General features: G+C 35.0%; 1 protein-coding gene across 3 annotated transcripts in view; it reads left to right on the top strand.

Moving 5' to 3' along the window:
* LOC138693824 (conserved oligomeric Golgi complex subunit 4-like) overlaps positions 1–23,067 on the top strand; it is a 103,785-nt gene that overhangs the window by 26,613 nt on the left and 54,105 nt on the right. Inside the window, exon 3 of one of the 3 annotated variants that reach the window (XM_069817655.1) lies at positions 13,613–13,740. The gene's annotated coding sequence lies outside the window, so the exon portion shown is untranslated. Of the gene's footprint in view, positions 1–13,080; positions 13,741–23,067 lie in introns of those variants that run through there. The other 2 variants (XM_069817656.1, XM_069817657.1) reach the window with 2 other exon arrangements.

The following is a 23,067-nucleotide window of genomic DNA, read 5'->3' as shown; positions in this document are numbered from 1 at the left end:
GAGCCATCCGGATGTCTATCAGGCTCCTGGTCTCCACCGAACCTGTCAAGCAATGCAAACTCAACATAACATTGAACAAGTTTTTAACTTCAATTTTTATATTCGTGTGGAGTGAGGAGCACACAGGTAGACATGGGGTAATTTTGATTGTGCTACGAAAGCCCCTTGGCTCTTGGTGTCCATGAATGAAAATATGTCTAGCAGAGCTCACATTTGACGTGTAGCAGAAATTGCTTGTGAAGAGTATTTTATGTGCTGTGCACTTATCTTCCAACTGACACTAAAGACAGGTAGGCCTACACATTGCAAGTCTCCATGGTGGTCAGCACTTCTTCCGCTCAGACAACACTTTCCGTAGGCTATGCTTTGCAGAATTGCCCAGTGTTAGTATAATTATTACTCATATTGTAAATTTCTGTATGTTACACTATTTAATATGAATACTGCAATAATCTTACTCTCGCCTTTCTGTATTTGTTGTGCACACCAGAAAAGCATAGTTAAAATTACAGCACTTTTCATTTCCAGGACTGATGCATTAAGGTTACACGAAAATCATAAACAGACTGAACAAGTGCTACAAAGAGGGAACAGTCCATCTCAACAAAATCGTAATAAAAAAGAAACGCTACGCATTCTCATACGCTCTGAGTACTTAGTCTTCTCGAAATTCTTTCATGGAGTGAGTCTTGATGGGAGTCCACCTGTATGTAGGCAACAGTTTCGCACAATTGCTCACAAGTAGCATATATACAGGGGCTCTTATTAACTGCACATGCTCACTGTGTTGTAAGCGAAACTTAGACAATAAGGAAACTCCAATGGTTGTTTCCGTATCTGTACATATTCGTAGATCTGTGGTTGATTTTTTTGTGTGCGGTTTGTAACAACTGGTGTTGCCTAAATCCCAAAAGACACAAAACCCTATATGGAAGAACATACTGTTTTATCGTCGTTAAAATCTAAATATTTCCACACATTCAAACATGCAAGCTATCAAAAAATCTGTAAAAACTAATTTCAAGGATAAAGGAGGCATTATAAAAATGCTATAATAATATTTCTCAAAGCAAAAGCCTTATATTTCTAGAGGTAAATAATCTTAAACCCTCAGCTTCCTGCTACTGAAATGCAGACCAGGAATACTGCTGGAGTAATAGTTCATGATAATTCAATTATTTGATCTAATAAAGAAGATGAAAGCCACAGGGTCTTACCTTGTTGGCGAAATGCTTTGTCCACCATCATTAATTCTGTTAGGTATCCCATTCCATTGTCTGGTATCCTGGTGTAGCCAGATGTTTGGCTGGGTTAGTTGTAGGGTCCCACTCCATGGACTGCATGTCATTCTCGGCGTCGATGTCTTCTCACTCCATGGACTCCTGTTGTTCCTGAAACATTTCAGAAATGTGGAATAGTAAATAGTAAAATTTTATTCGACGATGGAGAAGTTTTAAGGGCTATAAATGCCGTAATTTGGCTCACTTTAGAACAAAACTAAAGTTGGGTGTCCCATGATGTAGATTGATGCAGTTAAATTAGTCTTATTGCTGAATGAGTGGACTCTATGAAACATATAGAGTTCACTCTCTGAAAATTTTCTCTGGTGCAGGTAGATGTCTCTGTAAACCTATAATACTGCAAGAAACTTCGATAATCGAATCAGTGAAATACATGTAAATTCCTGGAATTGTTTCGAAAGTTCTGAAAGACTTGTAATGTTCGCCTACAATTTTTGGAATGTTTGGAATTTAATTTAACACAGCTAGTGATAACCAGCGTAGCTGGAGTAGGGAAAGGGACTCGTGTGCTGGGGATGTGAGTTTGATTACACTCCAGCTGAGAGATTATGATGTGCATATATTTTTTCTTTTCACAATCTCAGAGGCAGTGCCGAAAATGCAGTACACACTGTCCAGCTTTCCACATTCGAACGTGAAACATAAAATGTACCGGTGTGCACTTTTTTTTTTCTTTCTGGCAACTAGTAAGTCTATTATTTAACAAGGTCACTCAGCATCGGCTAAATTGGTGGAATGGAGGTGATATCAAGGCCAAATGAATCCACGATGATCTACAGGATTATGTGATCCAAACAAGTGGTCAGACCAAGTGGGATACAAGCAGTTATGGGATTCAATGTATTTCAATTTCTGTCGACTTTGAGACCACTTCGATAAATAATAGGAGCACCAAAGAAGAAATATGAGTTCATGTCAATTTAGCTGTTATTCAAGGGACCTATGAGCTTTTGAGCTTTCTATGACAGTGACAGCATGTCCTATCAAATGTCTGGGACCAAGGATTATGTCATCATTTTTTCAGAAGCTGAAAAAAAGAAGGTACAAAAGTGATTCCTGTTCTTTAGTGTGAGTGAAACCTACAAACAGTCTCAAAACAATTACCCAGAATTTAAAATTGAATTGGCAAGATTTGGTAAACTTCGTCCACAACACACTCCTGAACATTTATGCCTCTGTATTTATCATGAGAACATGACACTGCTACTTGCATCATTATCAGAAATGTCTAAGAGCATATCAGATTTTATACAAAACGTTGGTATGCAATGAGAACAAAATGAAGTGCATGATGTCTGTGGCACTGCTAGAAAGTTTGACCATTACGTTCTTAATGTATTTTCACAAGATATCAGAGATGATGAATGAATCTACAAACAATGGGTGAAAGACAGAGGAGGACACATTCAGAAAAAGAATATGTGGGTCTGTTGCAGAGATACTGGACGCAGTAAGAGGTAAACTGCCACGATTCCTTAAACATGCAAATTTATTAACTCAAAACAATCTTCTTATTTTCAAAACCTAAAGAAAAATATTGTGCCCAATACAATAATTATTCAGATGACTAATGAAAGTTATTGCTTCCAGTACCAAGATGTGATACAGTCTGCTCATTGGGTGTCACATAGTTGTACTTTGTACACTGCTATTATATATTTTACTTCAGAAACTGAACAATTATAGAAGTAAATAGTGCACAATGTGCATTGATTTATATGTCCTTTACAAGTTCACTGATGGAACATATTCTTGCTGGACATCTCGTGATATGGTATCTGTTGCACGGTTGGGCACACAGTTTACACACGCATGTATTCCTTGGGTCATGAAAACTTGTCACACACATTTTGGAATGGAAACCATGCACAGCTAGTCTCATCTGAAAGTTTGTCTCAGTCCCTCGCGTCGTGTCATTGCCTCAGTAGTGTAAAACTCCTCCCATACTTCATCCTTTTTTCTCCGCAACTCTTCAAGCAGCTTCTTTTGGCACTCTGTAGATGGCAGCTGCAGGTTGATCCTCAAATCCTCCATTAGATAAATCTCTCGGGCTAGTATATAGGTCAATCTCGGTGGTGCAAATTTTTAAATCCCCATTATCCTCTTCAGGAACTTGGCCTTGAGACCCTCCATTGCCCTCATTCAGCTTAACGTTAGATGCTCCCATATAAGCTCTAGCCCATACATGAGTGTAGGACACACTTTCGCTTCGAAAAGCCTCATAGCTGTATTTAGCGACAACAGAGTTGGAGATGTAATGTCATAGATTGCACGAACTGCTGCAAAACTGAACAATTAGAACATGAATCCTATGTTATAGTATCTGATTAAATGCAGCATGATAAGTTTGCAGTAGCCCACTTCAATACTTTGCTGGCTGATCATTTCAAGACAAAGCATCCAAACATTTTGTTTTCACATACACAGTATCAATCTGATGGCACAGCCCAACATTTCAAACAGAGGTATTCTCTGTCCTGGATAACTTTACAGCCAGAGGAGGTTACTAGGAACTTTTCAACTACTGCCCATGGAAAGGGGCCAATAGATGGGTTAGGTGATATGGTAGAATGACGGATATGAGAAGCTATCTGTGCCAGAACAATTGATCCTGAAACTGCTGAGCAATTTGCTGACTGTACACGGCAGTTATGCACAAAGATACTGCAGTGCAAGTGATATCAATTCAAACAAATCAGAAAAACTAAGGAAGTGGAATCACAACGGGAAGGAAATCTGCACTATCTCTGATACTAGAAATTATCATTACTTTCACTCTGTATCAAAATGCAGAATTAAATATTCTGTTATAGCACACGGAGCGCCAAAAAGGTTATTTGATTTTAAAGAAGGTGTTCTCTGTCCAGCAGCTAAATATACCAGTAAGTGCAGCAGTGATAGTACTGGTATTAGCATTTCACTGACACCGGGAGAGTTTAAGAAATGAGTGAACATAGGGGGCTGGATTTTGGTACCATTCTCTGGAAAGAAAACTGTGAAATACTTTGCAGGAAATGTGGTGAATAAATTTGAAAATGAAAATAAATTCAAGTTACATTCTTAAGATATGATGCAGAAACTTCTAAATTTCAACGGCCAGTGAAGGATGATGAGATGAGTATAGTCGAAGAGAAAAAAAAAATTAAAGCAGTACTACCACAGCCAAGTTTTGATAACAGGCTTAAAAATTCTTTCAATTTTGATTTCAAGAATAATTTTAGGCTAGGTGATATGTAAATGTTGCAAGAAAAGTCATAAGTTGTGTTATATTGCATGGAGTTACACTTTATATGGCATGAAAAGTCATTAGTTTCCACTATATAGTATGGAGTTATGCTTTATATTAGCTTGTTATGTTGCACAAAGATGTGATTGTATTCTCTTCATTTCTTTTATTCTTTGTTTATGGACACAGAAACATACAGAAGGTTGAGAATATTATGTTTGTAAGTACCTTGACAAGTCATGTAAGTCACAATATACCTGTCGTGTAAGTCACAACATATTTTGCTGAATAAGCGCTAAAATAATATTCAAAATTTAATTTCCTTTCCATTGCAATTCAGTTCATCATTGCTGAAAATCTTATCCACCTCTCATAATTTTAATGAAAATAAAAGAGCAGGAATTGTGAAATTATAGTAGGGAATGCATTCTCTTTGTCTTTCATTGTCGTGTAAATCACACTATGAAAAATATTATAATTAGCTTACCTCATGTGTGATGTAAATTTTTCAAAATATAATATGTACAGTCCTGCGCCGTGGCATCGTGGTCTAAGACATCCTGCCTAGGACTCGCGTTACGGAATGCGCGCTGGTTTGAGTCCTCATGGGGGAAGAAATTTTGTCATAAAATTTCGGCCAGTGTATGGGACCGGTGCCCACCCAGCATCGTGATGCACTTGGAGAGCTACAGTAGGAGTGAAATCTGGTTGCGAAAGCCAGCTATAACGGCTGGGAGGATCATCGTGCTAACCACATGATACCTCCATTCTGATCATCCACTTGCGCTTCAGCATGTGGGCGTGTGGCCAGCAGCCGGCTGGTCGGTCTAGACCCTTCATGGGCTGTAGCACCACAGATTATTATTATTATTATTATTATTATTATTATTATTATTATTATTATTATTATTACATCTACAACTCTGATGTATAATAATTGCATTTCTACAAGATTTTGAATCATAAAATACATTTCCTGGCATATTTTTTGCAAACAATGTCTATTAAGTGTTTCCAATGTTGTGTAAGTCACACGTGAACTTCACTGTTAATAATGCATTTTCAATTTAGTTTAAAGTGCACATTCACTATAAACAGTATGTAGGCCTACTATGAACTTTCGTAATATCTTTAAAAAAATAAAAAAAAAAAACAACAAAAAAACAAATAATCTTTTTACGATGTATAAATGTTAATATATTTTAATTTTAATAATTAACACACATAATTATATAAAATAAAATATTTGGGGCTAAGAAGGATGAAGTTACAGGAGAATGGAGGAAGTTACACGACGTAGAACTCCAGGCATTGTATTTTTCACCAGACATAATTAGGAACATTAAATCCAGACATTTGAGATGGGCAGGGCATGTAGCAATTATGGGCGAATCCACAATGCATAGAGACCGAAGAGAAAAAGACTTTTGGGGAGGCCGAGACGTAGATGGGAGGATGATATTAAAATGGATTTGAGGGAAGTGGGATATGATTGTAGAGACTAGATTAATCTTGCTCAGGAAAGGGACCGATGGCGGGCTTATGTGAGGGCAACAGTGAATGTCCAGGTTCGTTAAAAGCCGTAAGTAAGTAAATTATATAAAATCTAGAACTTAATTGTTCTGTTGGGTGGGATGAATATGTTCTTTAAAGAGGCTACAAATTTCTGCATTTTACCTATTTCGGTAATTTATTTTCATGGATAAATACGAAGAGAATTCAGATATGGAACTCATAAATATTATATTTATTTTTAGATATTAATAGTATTAATTATATGAATAATTATTATTAATATTTATTTTGTAATATTACGATTATATTATAATAATGATAATTATTATTATTGATGTTCCATGTTCTTATTGTTCCCTGTTTTCGTGACTTTGTGTAGGCCTACATTTTGCAGTATAATCCACATTTAAAATACTATTTAAATACAATTTACGATTCACAGAATTCCAAACATTCAGAAGTGTAGCATTGTACGATTTATATTGTTTGTATTTATTACTAAGGAAGATAGTCGTAAAACAATGTAGTGTATGAAAACTATAAAACCTCATTGTCTCCAGTAATTTTGAAATTGCATCTCACGTTCGGTAGTGTTTTTAGACAATTGAGGCTAATTATCAGTCCCCAATATATACATTTAATCCTAGAATCGTCACTGACGCTACAAAACGTAAATGTTTTTATTCTCTACTTATTGTTGCAGTTTTCAAGCAGGAATCATACCATAACTTAGAAAGCTTACCTCAATGGGAAGAGGTTATCTTAGTTGTCCCATGGAAATCGAACCGAGCTCCTCAATACACGTACTCTCCGTAAAGTGCTATCTTTGCTTGCTTTAAATGAAATCAAAACCCATAATGGCGGTCCAATACGTCATTTGCATAGTTGAAGATGACATTGTTACGCATCGAGTGATGAATGCAAATTCCATAGAGAATGAAAAAATGGAGCTAGCATCAGTGGGTAGAAACTGTAGATAAGAAAATTGATAGTACTTGGGTTGAGAACTTTCGACCTGATTTTAAATGTAGTCAACTGGCTGCAAGGGAATTTAAATATTGTCATTTCCATATTTTGTTTTTAAAGCATATCTTTAACTTTTCTGAAGAAATTGATATGACCCTACATTTTATGATGCAGTTATGTATTGCATTCATGTTACATGATTTTTATCAGTATAAAAGTCACAAATCTTTACTTTTTCCGAGAGGATTAACTTCAAAACTCTTTGGCTTAGAGATCTTCTTTCTCTTCTTTTATTAATTTTCTACCAGAAACTTCATTCTGTACTATATTGGCAGCGTTTTCATATCATTTCTATGATAGCTTTGAAGGGTTCTCTGCAGATTTTACGGCAACACTTGTATTTCAATTCAAATTGAATTTTCTCATTATATTTTATCTGTATTTTTTATTTTACTGCAAATTTTCATTATGTGAAATATTATCTACTGTAAATTTTAGTTTATTGTAAACAAATTTCTTGTAAGACATTTTAATGTCATCTTAAATGTTACTGTTTAACATTCTTTGTCTTTGGCAACCTCACCAAATTGAGGAAGATTAAATATTACATTAAATTAGAGAAGATGAACCTTAATGTGCAGTTAAGGAAATATAGTTCTTCCCACGTGTTCATTTGTGTATATGGTTTTAAAAAAATTAAATTTCTTTGCATGTGTCCCATTTTCTCTGGAACAAGTGAAAGTAGACAGTTGAAATTTCACCTTTTTTTTATCACAATACATTTTTTTTGTGTGTGTGTGTGTGCGTGCGTGCGTGCGTGCGTGCGTGCGCGCGTTCGCATGTGCGTACGTGTGTGTAATGCTCTGGATTTAACAATGAAGTCATCATCCTTCTTGCTTCCCAATATTTTGATGGAAGATCCACAAATGTCCTAAGAGTTTCACAATTAGCCAGGTGCTCCATCTCCATGTCCTCTTCTCTGGCGCACAGTAAGCATTTAGGTGAATTCAGTACTCCAATACGATGGAGGTGTTTACTGAGGCAATCATGACCAGTAATCAATCTAAACATGGCCACGGTAGATTTTCGAGGTAGATCAGGAATTAGTTTTGGGTCTTTAAATGATTCTTTCCATTTTGAATTTTGATGTTTTGCCTGTTGGCTGTTACTTATTCTTTTTATGACTCGTTTTATTTATTCATATGGGAACTTTAAATTTGTTTTTAAGTTGATATAAGTTCCTTTCTTTGCTAACATATCTGCTTTCTCGTTACCGTTCAGTCCACAGTGAACCGGGATCCATTGGAAGACCACTTTTTTATTTGGCATTTGAATTTGTTTTACCATGCAATGAATTTCTTTTACTTTTTCCATTTTAGGGGATGTAGTTGAGCTGATGGACTGGATTGCAGTTTTGGAGTCAGACAGGATGACTATGTTTTTGTACTGGTTTAGCCAAACAAATACATTTTGAAGTGATGTATATGTAAATGACTTCAACTTCGCCATCAAAATTTGTTGTGTACTTGCCAACATTTTTATAAAGAGAAAAGTATTGACAAGTAGCTCCTGCTCCAGCTACTTCATTTAATCCATGAGAGATCCATCAGTGTAAATGTACTATCAGTCCTTTTGTGGATATTTTCTATTAATTGTTTGTAGGGCAATGGCTTTTGCTACTTCTGGATTTATATCTTTTTTGTTGAAGACTTCATCAAGATCAAGGCAACAGTCTACTTTGAAGTTATTAAGTGGATTATATCGAGACATCAAGTTTTCCTTTTCACTTGGTATTTCTAGATTTTGTTTAAGCTTTTCTACCTCTTGTATGTATCCTTTTGGGTCCTCAATGTAAATTTATGTCAGTCATGTGCTAATTAACGTACCGGTACTGATAGAAAATATAGAGTCGGTAAGATTGGAAACTTTTTCAAATTATAATACAGTACAAATAGGTTAATTCGATATTGGATAATTCCAATAAATGTCTATTTCCCTAGTAATTATTTCTAAAACTAATGTTGATAATACATAATTTTATTTAAATAAAAATACATTTCAATTATAGTTACACAAAAAATAATATTGCTACTTTTGAAACTTAAGTTAGAGGTATATACAGTCAACATATTGGCTAATACTAGTATAAATAAATAAATCATTATTATTATTATTATTATTAAATCATATTAATTAACTGATTACATAAATTTTCAGTATACAGAATGAAAGTATAATAAAATAAAATATGGTGTATTGATATAAATTGATTAATTAAAAAATAAAATTTCATCTAAATAAGGGGACTTAGGGAAGGATGCAAGAATACTTGTTGCATTACCACACTGAATGGCGATACCAATGCGCTGATGTAGATATTGACTGCTTCGATGATCCCCAAAAAGCTGCACTAAACTTCTGGCTGTGGTGGAGATAAGAGCTTCGGCTTCACTATACAGTGATCCAAATGTTTCAACCGCAAAAGGGATAAAAATATAATTATCTGTAAAATGTTTATATTTATGATGTTTATTGATAGCAGTGCTTTCTGCTGCAGATCCTGGTGTCTTAGAGGTTGAAGACAGATGAAAAGGGGCCAGTGTATCCACACATGTGGAATCCCAAATTAAAGATTTGCCTACACACCATGAGACTAGAATCAGACCATCGGGTCTTTTGCCATCTGAACAGCTGATCCTGGAAGGTTCTAAGATGGATGGAACCCCTGAGGATGTTAATGCTCTTGTAATGATATCATTAAGCGATGAATGATGAGAGAGACGCCCCTTACTCATGACACAACTAATTGATAATTAACATTGCATTTCTTCGGAATATGTATTATATGTCTTTCTCGTGTTAAATTTACCGTACCTGGTTAACATGTTTCGGCCTGCTATTGACCATCTTCAGAACTGGTTGTTGCTGGTCTTGGCGCCTTTTGTTTTTTTCCCTGTGGGGGTGTGTTTGTGTAGTGTAATGTGGAGTCAAAGAGGATGTGTGTTCTGAAATTGAGTTGTGTGTTGAGAATTTCATTTGGATGTGTTTTTGTGTGTCTGTATATTTCGTATTGTTCTAGTGTGTTTAGTTTCTGACTTTTTGGTTGGATGTGTAGAATTTCGATGTCAGTGTTGATGTCTCTGTAGGTGTGGTTAGCATTTGTGATGTGTTCTGCATATCAGAGACATCAACACAGACTTGGAAATTCTACACATCCGACCAAAAAGCCAGAAACTAAATACACTAGAACAATACGAAATATACAGACACACAAAAACACATCCAAATGAAATTCTCAATGCACAACTCAATTTCAGAACACACATACTCTTTGACTCCACATTACACTACACAAACATACCCCCACAGGAAAAAAAACAAAAGCCGCCAAGACCAGCAACAACCAGTTCTGAAGAGGCCAATAGCAGGCCGAAATATGTTAACCAGGTACTGTAAAATTTAACATGAGAAAGACATATAATATATATTCCAAAGTGATATAGTGTTAAAAGTTGTGTAATCAAGATGTATGTTCCATTTCTATTTTCGAAGCTTACATTTTTGGAAAATTCAATAATTTCAACGAAAATATGTCCATTCTGGAATCCTTTAGTGTCCTTTAGTACAGTAATTCATTTTATTTTATAACAGAACAAAATAATGTAACTTTTAATTTGTACTAGCTGAAAGCACCTTATGTTGTCTGAGTTTTCCTTCTTTGCTTCTGTTTTGCATTAAACTGGTTGTTAAACTTCGCAGAAATCTCGTTAACTCAATTATAGACAACCAGAATGAATTGTTTTTACTAAGTTTTCTTGTACATGAAGGTAGAGCTCTACTAGCTGAAAGCACCTTTTTGCTTCCATTTTTAAGTAAACTGTTTAGACTTTTCAGAAATCTTGGAAACTCAACTATAGACAAACAAAACGAATAAATTGCCTTTACTAATCTTTTCTCGTCAATAAAGATGAATCTTTACATAGCATTCCTTACATGAATTAATAAACTTCTTAGCCAAATGCCTGTCAGGGTCAACTCAAATGAAAACAGTTGTACATCAGACGCCTAAAGGAAAACATTTCATCAGGGCCTTACATCCAACTGTTTTTTTAATTAATATGTATATATATATATATATATATATATATATATATATATTTATTTATTTATTTTTCTGGTGTATTTAAGGCCAACAGAACTTCTCTTCCACACCCACCACCAGGAGTACAAATAAAATAATAGAAGAAATCAAAATATACACAAAGTAAAACTAAACGAAAATATATGCAGGCTACAGTCACACAAACTTTAAATGAGTTAGCATTGTCTTGAAGTTCAGCAAAACAAAAACACACTCCTCGGTACCTACAAGCCCACTAAGTGTTGACTCAATGTTCTGCAGATGTTATATTTTATCTCTGCCTGTCAGTGACCGTTAAATTTCAAGTGGCTTGTCTTATTCTTGGACGTCAGCCTATTAAAAAAACATTATAAACTTTCTGCAGTCTCCTTTCCTCCCCACTGTAAATGTGATCTTGTACAGAGATATAAAATAATAATAAGATCTGTACATTGATCTGAAGCTGTGCTGACATAAATTTTACGTAATTTTATGTCTATATGTGCTTTTACTTGAAATTCAGAGACGGCTGACGATATATATAATAATAATAATAATAATAATAATAATAATAATAATAATAATAATAATGATTTATTTAACCTGGCAGAGTTAAGGCCATACGGCCTTCTCTAACACTCAACCAGGAATTACTTTGTTTTCAGTCTTAACCCGTTGGGGTGTCATCGTGAGCAAAAATTTCTCTCACTATTGGTCGTACCAAGAATCAATATTTATTCATTCATTTAGTGTTCTGCTCATGGACAGGTCTTTCACTGCAAACTCAGCTTTCTTCAATCTTTCCTACTTTCTGTCTTCCTCTTTGTTTCTGCATATGATCCATATATCTTAATGTCGTCTATCATATTATATCTTCTCCTGCCCAAACTCTTCTCCCATTCACCATTCCTTCCAGTGCATCTTTCAGTAGGCAGTTTCTTCTCAGCCAGTGACCCAACCAATTCCTTTCACTCTTTCTGATCAGTTTCAGCATCATTCTTTCCTTACAGCTTAATTTCTTATGCTGTCTATCCATTTCATACTCTCCATTCTTCTCCAGAAGTTGCTAATTTTTCTGTTAAAATCTTCCTTATACGTATATAATTAAATGTATATTGGAAAATTTTTTACTCCTGTATGCCTGTTTACATCATATCCGGTTTTTTCAAAATATGACTTGAGAAATTATTATTATCTCACAAATTCAGGTCATATTACTCATATATTTTTTTATTTTATATACAGAATAGAGAAAGATACAGTATAATTTCGCGAGAAGTCATTGTGTAACATTGAGAGACATATATTTTAGAAATTAAAATATTTTTCTTTCCATAACATCTAACATACAATATTGACAACATGATTACACAGAATTTCGCAGTAACACATATTTGGACATGAACAACAACATTTTGGGAGACGTGTATTTTAGAATTAATGCAATTTTTTAGTTGATTTATGTGTATTCGCATATTTAGGAACATGACAAAAGTATCATAGAATTGCTTTTTGATGTGCGTACAATTCTTTGTTTTCCCCTTATTGCATATATATATATATATATATATATATATATATATATATATATATATATATTGGGGAAACACAAAAAACTGTTTAAAAAAATGCATGAGTTAAGAATTGGACTATATGAATGGAAAATGTTAGTAAAAACACAACGAATATTTCTGTATCCAAAAATATTTTTGAAAGAGAATATGACTCAATATTCATGTTTGAAAATGTTTCACATAACTTATGGGGTTTTTCAAAATCTGGTAAAGATTTAACAAATTTAATATTGTTTTTTTGTTTTATTACATTGTTGTTTTAGAAATGGTATCCCCTTCACATGCCATGAAGATACTTGGGGAGCATGGAGGTGGAGGCCCATGCTTTCTTGACCTCAGCACTAGAATGAGGTGGTGTGATCGGCACCACGCCCCGACCATCTCAATTTGACAGGAAGCTGGTTGAACCTCGGGGCTGTTCTGGAAGTTTGATAACGAGAAAATTCCGTCACCACCAGGAATCGAGCCCTGGACCTTCTAGTCCGTTAGTTGTTGAAGTTGCAAAACAGTTTATACATAAATAAGTGTGGCAGGCATTTTGAAAAATGTATTGTAGTCTTTAAAAATGATTTTAGGTGATGTTGGAGAATCTTAAAGAACTGCTTGTGAATTTTTACTGCCACAGAAATGAAAAAAACAATATGAACATTCATACAAAATGTTTAAGGAATGGCGCAGTGTTCAGGAGACGATTATTTGTGAAACCTCTTTGTTAGCATATTTCTTTGAAAAGTCAGAAATAGGAAACTCAGCGGCTAGTTCCTGGCGTGAATATTCCATGTTAAAGGCAAATCTTTTTACTGGGGATAATATTGACATGTCAAAATAGCTACTGTAAACTGAAAGCTTTGTTGAGACGAAAGAATAACGCGTACAAACTGAACAAATCTAGTGTTTGAATTCCTTACAGATGCTCCTGATGACAGATACTTATTAGTGAAAGGAGTGGCAGTTGTGGAAATTGGTGGAGCATGTGGCTGTGAAGAATTGTTATGATTGAGACTGAAAGATGTTGAGGTGAATGCTGATGTTATTATCGTGAGTATTGAGGATTCTAAAAATGATTATGTCCCGTAGATTCACAATTACTTCTAGTAAAAATGGTGTTTGTGGTTTACAAATCGTTATCAAGTACAGTACATTATGATTAGGTCAAAGATTGGGAATAACAATTCGCGGTTGTTTATGCGATGTAACAAAGGACAATGTTACAAACATCAAGTTGAGAGGAGTACTCTTTCTACAATTCCTAGCAAGGTAGCAGCTTTTTTAAATTTGGAAAATCCTAAACTGTATACAGGCCATTCATTTATAAGAACTCAGCTACGTTCTTGGCAAACAGAGGTGTGGATATTTTAGCACTTAAGAGATATGGAGGATGGGAGACATCTAGAATTGAGGAAAGTTATGTAGCTGATAGTTTGAGTAACAAGAAAGAGAGTTCCTTGTGGAGAAACAGGTCAGTTATTATGAAGGATCCAGTTAGCTGTGAAAAAGGACTTTGAAATAAGCAAAGAAATAAATCCTGATTATATTCATCGAAATTTTGCCCTAATATTAATAACTGTAATAAATGTAATGTTTATATTAATTTCAGTCGTCAGCACAAGAATGAATGAATAAATGAATGACATAACTTGGTCTGTTAGCTGTTAATAATAATATTTATGTAAATGTTTTGACCAATATTAATAAATGTGATAATTGCAATTTTTTCTGTAAATTTCAGTTGTCGGCAGAAGAATGAATGAAAGTAAATTAAACCTACTTACTTCCTGTTGCTTATAGACACCAAGGAAGTGACGATAAATAGACTTCCTTCCTTAGAATCAATGCAAGAACGATATATTTACTAGAGTAGGAGTGGGGAAAGTATTTTACATTAATGAAAAAATTATCCAGAACAGACAAGAAAAATGGAGGGCGTCCAGTTCAAAATCTGCTTAATGTACTTTCTGATGAAATTGAGTTATGTACCATATCAGGTATTATGGGACTTTTTTCTCTTGTACGCAGGAGGGACCCGAAGGTTTGAACTGCAGCCTGAGGCTTATCTGCTTTCTGGGACACACTTTACTAAATGTACTAATTATGGATATCAAATTCTATCATACTCCCACATAAAAAGCTGTATAAGTGTTAGGCTCCGCTGCAAAACTTGCGTAATATATGAAGATAGTAGCAATACCCTGTATCAGAATGTATCCAATGAAATGACAAATAAGAATGCATGTTTTAAGAAAGTCTTTCTGCAGTGTTATTAATCGATGAAGAAAACATATTTTTCTGTAACTGAAATAAACATGTTTTACACGCACTTATTCCAACATTGGGTTTGTTCACTCACTCACTCACTCACTTAATTATTTATTTTTGTTTATTTATGTATTTGTTTATTTGTTTTTTTGTTCCTTTCGTATCTTCCGTTCATTCTGTTTATTTATTTACTTATTTGTTCATTGATACAAAATAAAATTAGGAAATTTTAATAATCTCATTATTACATATTTAGACATTACAACAACAGTGACTGCCTCCGTGGTCTGTTGGTCAGCATGCTGGCTTCCAGATCTGGAGGTCCCTGTTCGATTCCCAGGCTCGGCTCTCAGTGAATTTTTCTTGAAGAAGAAATTTCTTTGAATGTGAGTGTGATTGTGAGTGTGCCAGGTTAATATTAATTAGCCAATTATCAAAAACATAAAATACATCAGGGCTGTCGCTGGGCAGTAACCTGAACACACGTTTCAGCGTCACATTTTTGACAAGTAACTCCATCGGCCAGCACAACCATGAAGCATTAATAGATGCTGTAGAATTACCAACAAAGAAAAAAAAAAAACAACAACAGTAGCTCTTATCGATCAAAATGAACTGTCGCGTCAATTACAGTTAAAAACATTTATAAATCCCTTCAAAATTCGTGTTAGAGATTTCATTTTAAGTTTAAAACCGAAAATTGTATAAAAGTAATTAAATCGATAAATAAAATCGCGTGCAATTTGTAAAGCCTTAAAGAACACTTACTGGTCAGAATGATCGGTTCAATCTTTCTTGTGTTAAAAATAGTAGCTATTGTTTTATGAAAAAAGTATAACAATTAACCACATTATATTTCAGTAAAACATAGCCTACTGTTGTAAAGTTTATTTTATTTTTGCTTTATAGAAACTCCGCTGCAAACCCAGCTTATTGTACAATTGAAAGATCATTATCTGCTAAACTAATTGAACAAATCTATTAACAATTTGTGTTGTAACAGAAAATAATATATATTTGCAAACTTATATTAAAAGGTAATGCTATTAATCATGTTTACTGTGATATATTATTTTCTTATTTTTCTTGATCTAAAATTATGCATTTAGCAAATTTTGAATGGTACTCCCTCAATTACAGCATTAAACTTACAGAAAGGAAAACAAAAGATGCCCCACTGTAAAATGAGAAGATGGAGTTCAGATTGAATGGGAACGATTCTTTATTATTCGTGAACGAATCGACCCAACTCTATTGTCTATGTAGCATTTCCAGGGTGACTTTAGCACAGGCTTCAATGATACTGTTCTTTAAATGTTCCACATTCTCAATTTTCTCTTCATATATCAAGCTCTTTATGTAACCCCAAAAGAAAAAAATCAAGCGGTGTTAAATCTGGAGACCTGGCCGGCCATTCTACTGGTCCACATCGACCAATCCAATGTCCAGGGAACTGTTCGTCCTGTCTGCTAAAACGTTTCTGTGACTTAACCTACCAGAATGAAGAATGTTATCAATTCTTTCCTCTTTCGATAATGTCATCACGAAAATCAAGAAATTTGTTACAGGAAAGCTTCAAATAATCACAGCAGTGCATTGAAACTGTCACAGGTTAATCAAACAGTAAAGCAGGAAAAGTTAATTACCAGAATTGCATGAAAACACCTTTTCCAAAGCCTCCTCAGTACTGTACCATGTTACAAAATATCTGTAGATGCAGTAACTAATGTTTGTGTCATTATTACAGTTATGGTATCTTTAAATAACTTGAAAATGATTAGAGATATCTCAAAACGAATTGCACTATTGTTTTTCTCAGAATAGTTCACATGATTTTGAGTACCTACATGACCCTCTTTCCATTTAAAATTTCAAAGTTGCATTCAAAATGGCGGCTTTTGAGATAGGTGAGGGCTAGAATCGAATGTGTCATTGGTAGAGCATTTTTCTTAGAAATAATGGTAACACCAATAGTAATCTAAAATCAAGCATATGGAAGATATTTATATATTCCCAGACTTTTGATTAACCCTGTATATTAACAGTATGTTGTTTATTTTTCCCCCGTAAAATCATATAAATTCCTAAACATGAGATTTACAATCCTAAAAATTAAATTGGAAAACCTAATTTTAGTATCTTAAAACCTATAAGTTCTGTGCTTAGTAATGAGGTACATTACAGGCCTTATAGTTTAATAAATGTAATGCAAACTCTCATCAGTCACGTCTTGGCCTCCTCAACTTTCAAACGTACTGTCCGCCACTGACACACAGCAGAATATACATTTAAAATGACCACAGTACAAGATGATGAATCCCGTAAACCTGCACACACTGTTTTGAAAGTGGAAAATTTTCTTCTTCGTCATCTTTTTGGACGTCATATTCTCTTTGTTCGAAGATTTTGGCGTTTGTTCAGTTATTGCAATGTATGGTTATGCCATCAATACTGCGATGTGTGAGTAAGTTTTCATTTTACATGTTTTCATGTGTTGATATAATAGTCCTCCTATTGTTTCCTCACGTTCAAATAGCATTCCTGGTGGTTTCCATGGACCATATCCTAAAATCTTTCCAAGTTGTATTGTTAATTTGTCGATGGCTTGTTTAAATCGTCCACACTGAAGGAATATATGATTAATGTCTCCTTGTTCTTGTTGACATGTACACAAAGGTAAATTTGAAAGAGCAATCTTGTGTAAGTAGTAAGGCGTATGGCTGCATCTTAGTTTTATAGTACTGATAAAAGTGATGGGGGGCGGTGTCCTTTATAATCACAATACCATGGGCGACTTTGTATATTATGGTGTATCAGAGTTTGTTCTGTGTAAGATCCTGTAAGGTGATGTTTAATATGTTGTTATTTGACATGTTTATTGCGTCCTTTGCAAGACCATCCACCATCTCGTTTCCCTGTATTCCGGCATGTCCTGGTATCCAGATTAATTTGAGTGAGTTCCCTTGATTCACTTTAAATATGGTTTGCTTGATGTTTATTTCTAGCCATGTTTATTTTGTGTGTATGTCACTTGGTAATTCTGCTGAGTACACTTTTAGAATCCGAGGCCATTATTATGTGATTATTTTTAGTTTTTATTAAAGGAATAAGAGCTTGACAGATGGCTGAGAGTTCGGCTGTATAACTAGAACTGTTGGGGGGAAGTTTTGAATTTGGCATGAGTGTTATCAGTCCAACTGAGCCATGCAGCTCCAACGCCTGTTTTTGTTTTTGAACCATCAGTGAATATAATAACTACATTCGGATTCTGTTGCTTCTCATTGTCAATCCATTCTTGAAATAGCTGTGGTGACTGAACCTCTCCCTTCTGGAAGGACACTAGGTCGTGCTAAATTGGGGCTGTCAATATTTTGTAAGCGACAGAATATATAAGATATCTCGGAAATATTTGGTATGAGAGACTTTGAGTATATTCTTGAAAGGGGTGATACACTGTAGGAAGAGTCAGGTTGATATTGTGAGGGTTGTGAGTGTGCAGGGTCATCAATCCTTTCATTTTTATTGTATAACAGTGCGAACAATTGTTTAAAATCGAATTAAAAAATTTATGTGCCATAATTTGTTGTCAGATGTAAAGCGGGACGTATGCTATTTCTTGAAGTGTATGTTTTTTGTTTGGTTTTCCATTCACACCAATTATTTTCTTCGCCACTTGATAATTTAAGATCTCCATCCTGTTTGTGATTTGTTTGTTTATTGATAATGGTAGTATTGGTAATGTATACTCTGTTACACTGCGGAAGATGTTGTTATATAAACATTGCAATTGATTCGAGTGACACCCCCACTTCCTATGCACAATGCATTTGAATAATTTCACTCTCTGTTGAAGTTTGAGGTTAATAGTAGAGAAATGTTCATTCATCTTGAGGTTAGATTCCATGGTAATCCCCAAAATTTTTATACTTTGTTGTATGGGGATGGCTTGGTTGGATATTTTAAAGCTGTTTACATTAGGATGTCTCTTATGATTTTTAGAAATTATTATATGTTGAGATTTTCTGTGATTAATTTGTAGGCCAATATCTTGGATTGCGGTGCAGATAGTGGTTATGTCATCTTGTAGTAAGTGCAAAGCTATTGTATTATTTCTTAATGGTATCCGGGCTGTTATAAAAATGTCATCAGCAAACATTGTAAGTCTGGCTATCTGAAGGCTTAACTGGAACAGAGTATGAGTATATATTGTAAATAAAATGGGGCTAAGAGATGATCCTTGTGGTAAACCGGAGTTAGAAATTCGGTTACTAGTATTTTGGTATCTTGGATGGAAACTGATTTTCCTGTTACACTTAAGGTTAATGATTAATTGATTTAACTTTTGTGGAATCTTGAAGTATTCTAATGTGGGAACTAGAAGTTGTAAGTTAACATTATCACATGCTTTGGCTACATCGGTTGCAATTAAGTGGAGATTTTGCTTCCTGATCCATGCTACAGCTGTATTTGCATGTAATAATAGGGTCTATATACAAATAGAAAATACAAAAGTACATAAATGTAAGATATCAATTTTTAACTCAATTAGCTTAAACAATTAAATAATTAATCTGATTTGTTTCTTAAATCTATGTGTGTTAAGTGTACTTAGCTCAAGGTAAGCTCTAATTAATGCATTATATATTTTGAGTCCAAAATTTCTGCTGTGTTTTAATCCAGCAGTGTGTGGCATTTGGGAGTATTTAGAAAGAAACTGTAGTTTTGTCTCGTATGGTATTCATGAGGATCAACAGCAACCTAGATAACATTTGGGTTTTGCAGGATGGCACAGATAAGCATTTATATAGTGCTGATGAAGCAGGTATAGAAGTAAAGCCCATCTTGAACAGTATTAAGGCAAGAGCAAGAGCAATGCCAAATGAAACTCCATCAACTATTTTGGTAGCAACTCTCGGTTCTCCTGTGGAGGAGGTAGCACAAAAGATGCTTGAGCGCAGAAGTTTGAAAAGAACGATAAACCGTATACAAATCCACGAGCGGCGTCCCAATCCAACAGCGCTGAATGATTTAGTCGTAACAGCTCCTTATGACCTTACGGCAAGGGGTCAACAGTTTCTGTTGTTTAGCTCAGGCTAGGATGACGAAAATAGAGTTTTAATATTTTCTTATGATGATTCCCTAAGGGTTCTGTCTCAGTGTAATATGCTAATTTGTGATGGGACTTTGAAGTGTGCGCCCCAGTGGTTTGCACAATTGTTCACAGTGCACGGGAGATATCGTGAATCATGCCGCACACAAACAATGTGATAGAAGGCTGGCACAGTCATCTTCAACGCGTGGCTGTACATTATTCATCCATTTGGCGATTTATACATGCCTAAAGAGCGAAGAAAATGAAATTTGGGCACAAATATTGCAAGCAAGAGGGGGGAGGGCATACACTAATTAAAGAGCCGGTGAATGAAACGTATTTGACGAATCAAAGACAAATTCTCCAAATTATGAGAAACTACAACAGATACAAAGAAAATGGAGAAAATTCTCATATACCTTAAAAGTATTGGATACCATCTTAAAAGTGGGGCTCTGGTTTCCGATGATTAATAACTTATTTGTGCGAGTTACAGAATAAAATTGATTGTGTTCTTTTCAATTCAGACATTATGGACGTTTAACACTATGGACATTTTGACCTTACGGACGTTTTATCATATGGGCTTTCTGTCATATGGACATTTTGACCTTATGAACATTTTATCATATGGGCTTTCTGTTGGATGGACATTCAGTACATGGACATTTTCACTGTATGGATATTTTCACCGTATGGACATTTTGACCTTACGGACGTTTTATCATATGGATGTTCTGTAGTATGGACTATATACGTTGGAAGCGTACGTTTTCCATGATCTGGTTTTGGTTTGTTTGATGCTTTGTTTAACCCTGGCGTTGCTTTGCTTATATTTAGTAAAATTGGAAAGTATTTTATGCTTCATAAATTGTTTACATACTATCTTTCTATTATTTATATGCATCATAATCTCTTTGTTCCACCAGGGTGGTTTCATTCGAGCTTTGAAATTTTCCTTGGTTGGGGAAGATGGAGCACTAGTATGTTTATCCAATATCTGTTTGAATATAGCAAGGAATTTCGTCATATCTTTCTCTTGGGCTATCGGGTGATGTCTGGGTGAATCTAGTTCCTCTTGAAGCGTTTGCGGATTAATTTGAATTTTCCTATATCCATGTCATTGTTGGAATTGAGCAATCTGAATCTGTACTATAAAATGATCACTGCCCATCGTATCAGGTGATATGCTCCAAGTCGTTAGGGGTAGTAGTTTGCTGGAAATAAATGTCAAGTCTGGGGAACTATCCTCTTGATGTGGAAGTCTTAATCTAGTAGGAGTATCTTCATTTACTAAGTTGAGGTTATGGAGTTCAAAGTATTCTAAAAATTTGTATTTTCGAAAGGCCTGAGTATCTGCAGAGATTGTTTAAGATTAAAATCTCCCAGGATTATTATAGATTTGGATGTGTTAGATCAAAATGGTGTTCCCAAAAGATCCAAGACACATAGTTATACGATGCATTATATATCCCTATTACCAGAATGATGTCTAGTTCAATTTGGATTGCCTGAAAAGTTTTTGTGTAATTGGTAATTGTAATTGTAGATGTCTGTAATATCTGTATTGATTTGTCTATTAAAAAAGCTATTCCACCTATAATAGAAACTAGAATACACATGTCTGTAAGTTTTAAGGTTATGATTATTTTCATTTATTGCGTCTACGTGAATAGGTTAACAAATGATTTTACAAGTTCAGCATTCACATACATAAATCGAGGGTTAAACGAGCGTTGAGGGACTTCCGCCGATTTTGGAATAGACACTGACCCACTTAGGTTAATTTCAATTAAGAAACATGCCAAACGAATTATCTTTGCACCAAAAACGGATCCTCCCTGGACCAAATTATCGCATTTTATAATTATTTGAATGCAACAGAAGTCAGAAGTCTTGCTAAAATCGACGGAAGTCCCTCAATGCTCGTTTCACCAAATCGAGCTTTGGGAAATCTTCGCCAAAGTGGCAGATAATTATAACAAACCACGATGAGCACTGGCAGAACTATGTTTCCATTTCATCCACCTCAAATACAGTTTTTTCTTATATTAGGCTATGGAAAGAATTCGTCTAACAGATGCACTCCTACGCAATAACAATTCGATACCCAGCCCCGGAACAATTTTTCCCTTGCATTTGTTCAGTCTGCTTCACAGGGAACTTTACCTGAAAAACTAGACTTGCATAATAGGCCTATATACGTTACTGTAGGTACCTTAACAGAAAACCACAATTGTAAATTGCACAGAATTTGTGTACACTCGATGTGGGTTTCTGGCATCTTTTCAGACTCGAGTTGTGTGGATATAAGGAGAAAAATTGAGACTGTGTCGGGTGGAGTTCCTGGGTAGGTCAGGTGGTGGAGCGCTGGTACATTCAACCAGAGGTCCCAGGATCGATACCTGGCCCCGGAACAATTTTTTGCTTGAAATTATTGACGTCTGCTTCACAGGGAGCTTTACCTGAAAAATTGGACTTGCATAACAACCAATTCATTCATAGCGTTCTGCCCAAGGGCAGATCTTTCACTGCAAATCCAACATTCTCCAATCTTTTCTATTTTTTGCCTTCCTTTCAGTCTCCGCATATGATCCATATATCTTAATGTCATCTATCATCTGATATCTTCTTCTGACCCAAACTCTTCTCCTGTTCATCATTCCTTCCAATGTATCCTTCAGAAGGCAGTTTCAGCGTCATTCTCTCTTTCCACTGCCGCCACCACTTTCCATGAAGTTTATTTTGAGCTAACAAACTTCTCTGCTTGAAACCTGGAGGATCAGAGTAATTGTTTTGTTCCTGTTGTCCATTAGGGCCTATCATTATGTGCACAGCTTTAAATGTAAGGATCAAGGTTAATTTTGGATAATAAATTAATGCTCATTCAAATTATATTTTGTCTTAAATATGTGTGTACCTTCTGAATATGTATTGCAGATTCGCATGTTGTTTCATTACCACGTAATTAAAATGATAGATTTTTTTTTTCTCTTTTGTAATTAACACTTTATTTG

This window comes from Periplaneta americana, unplaced genomic scaffold, assembly GCF_040183065.1.
Source record: "Periplaneta americana isolate PAMFEO1 unplaced genomic scaffold, P.americana_PAMFEO1_priV1 scaffold_22, whole genome shotgun sequence".
NCBI lineage: Eukaryota > Metazoa > Arthropoda > Insecta > Blattodea > Blattidae > Periplaneta > Periplaneta americana.
Note: the sequence above shows the minus strand (reverse complement) of the source record. Positions and strands in the feature narration are given on the sequence as shown.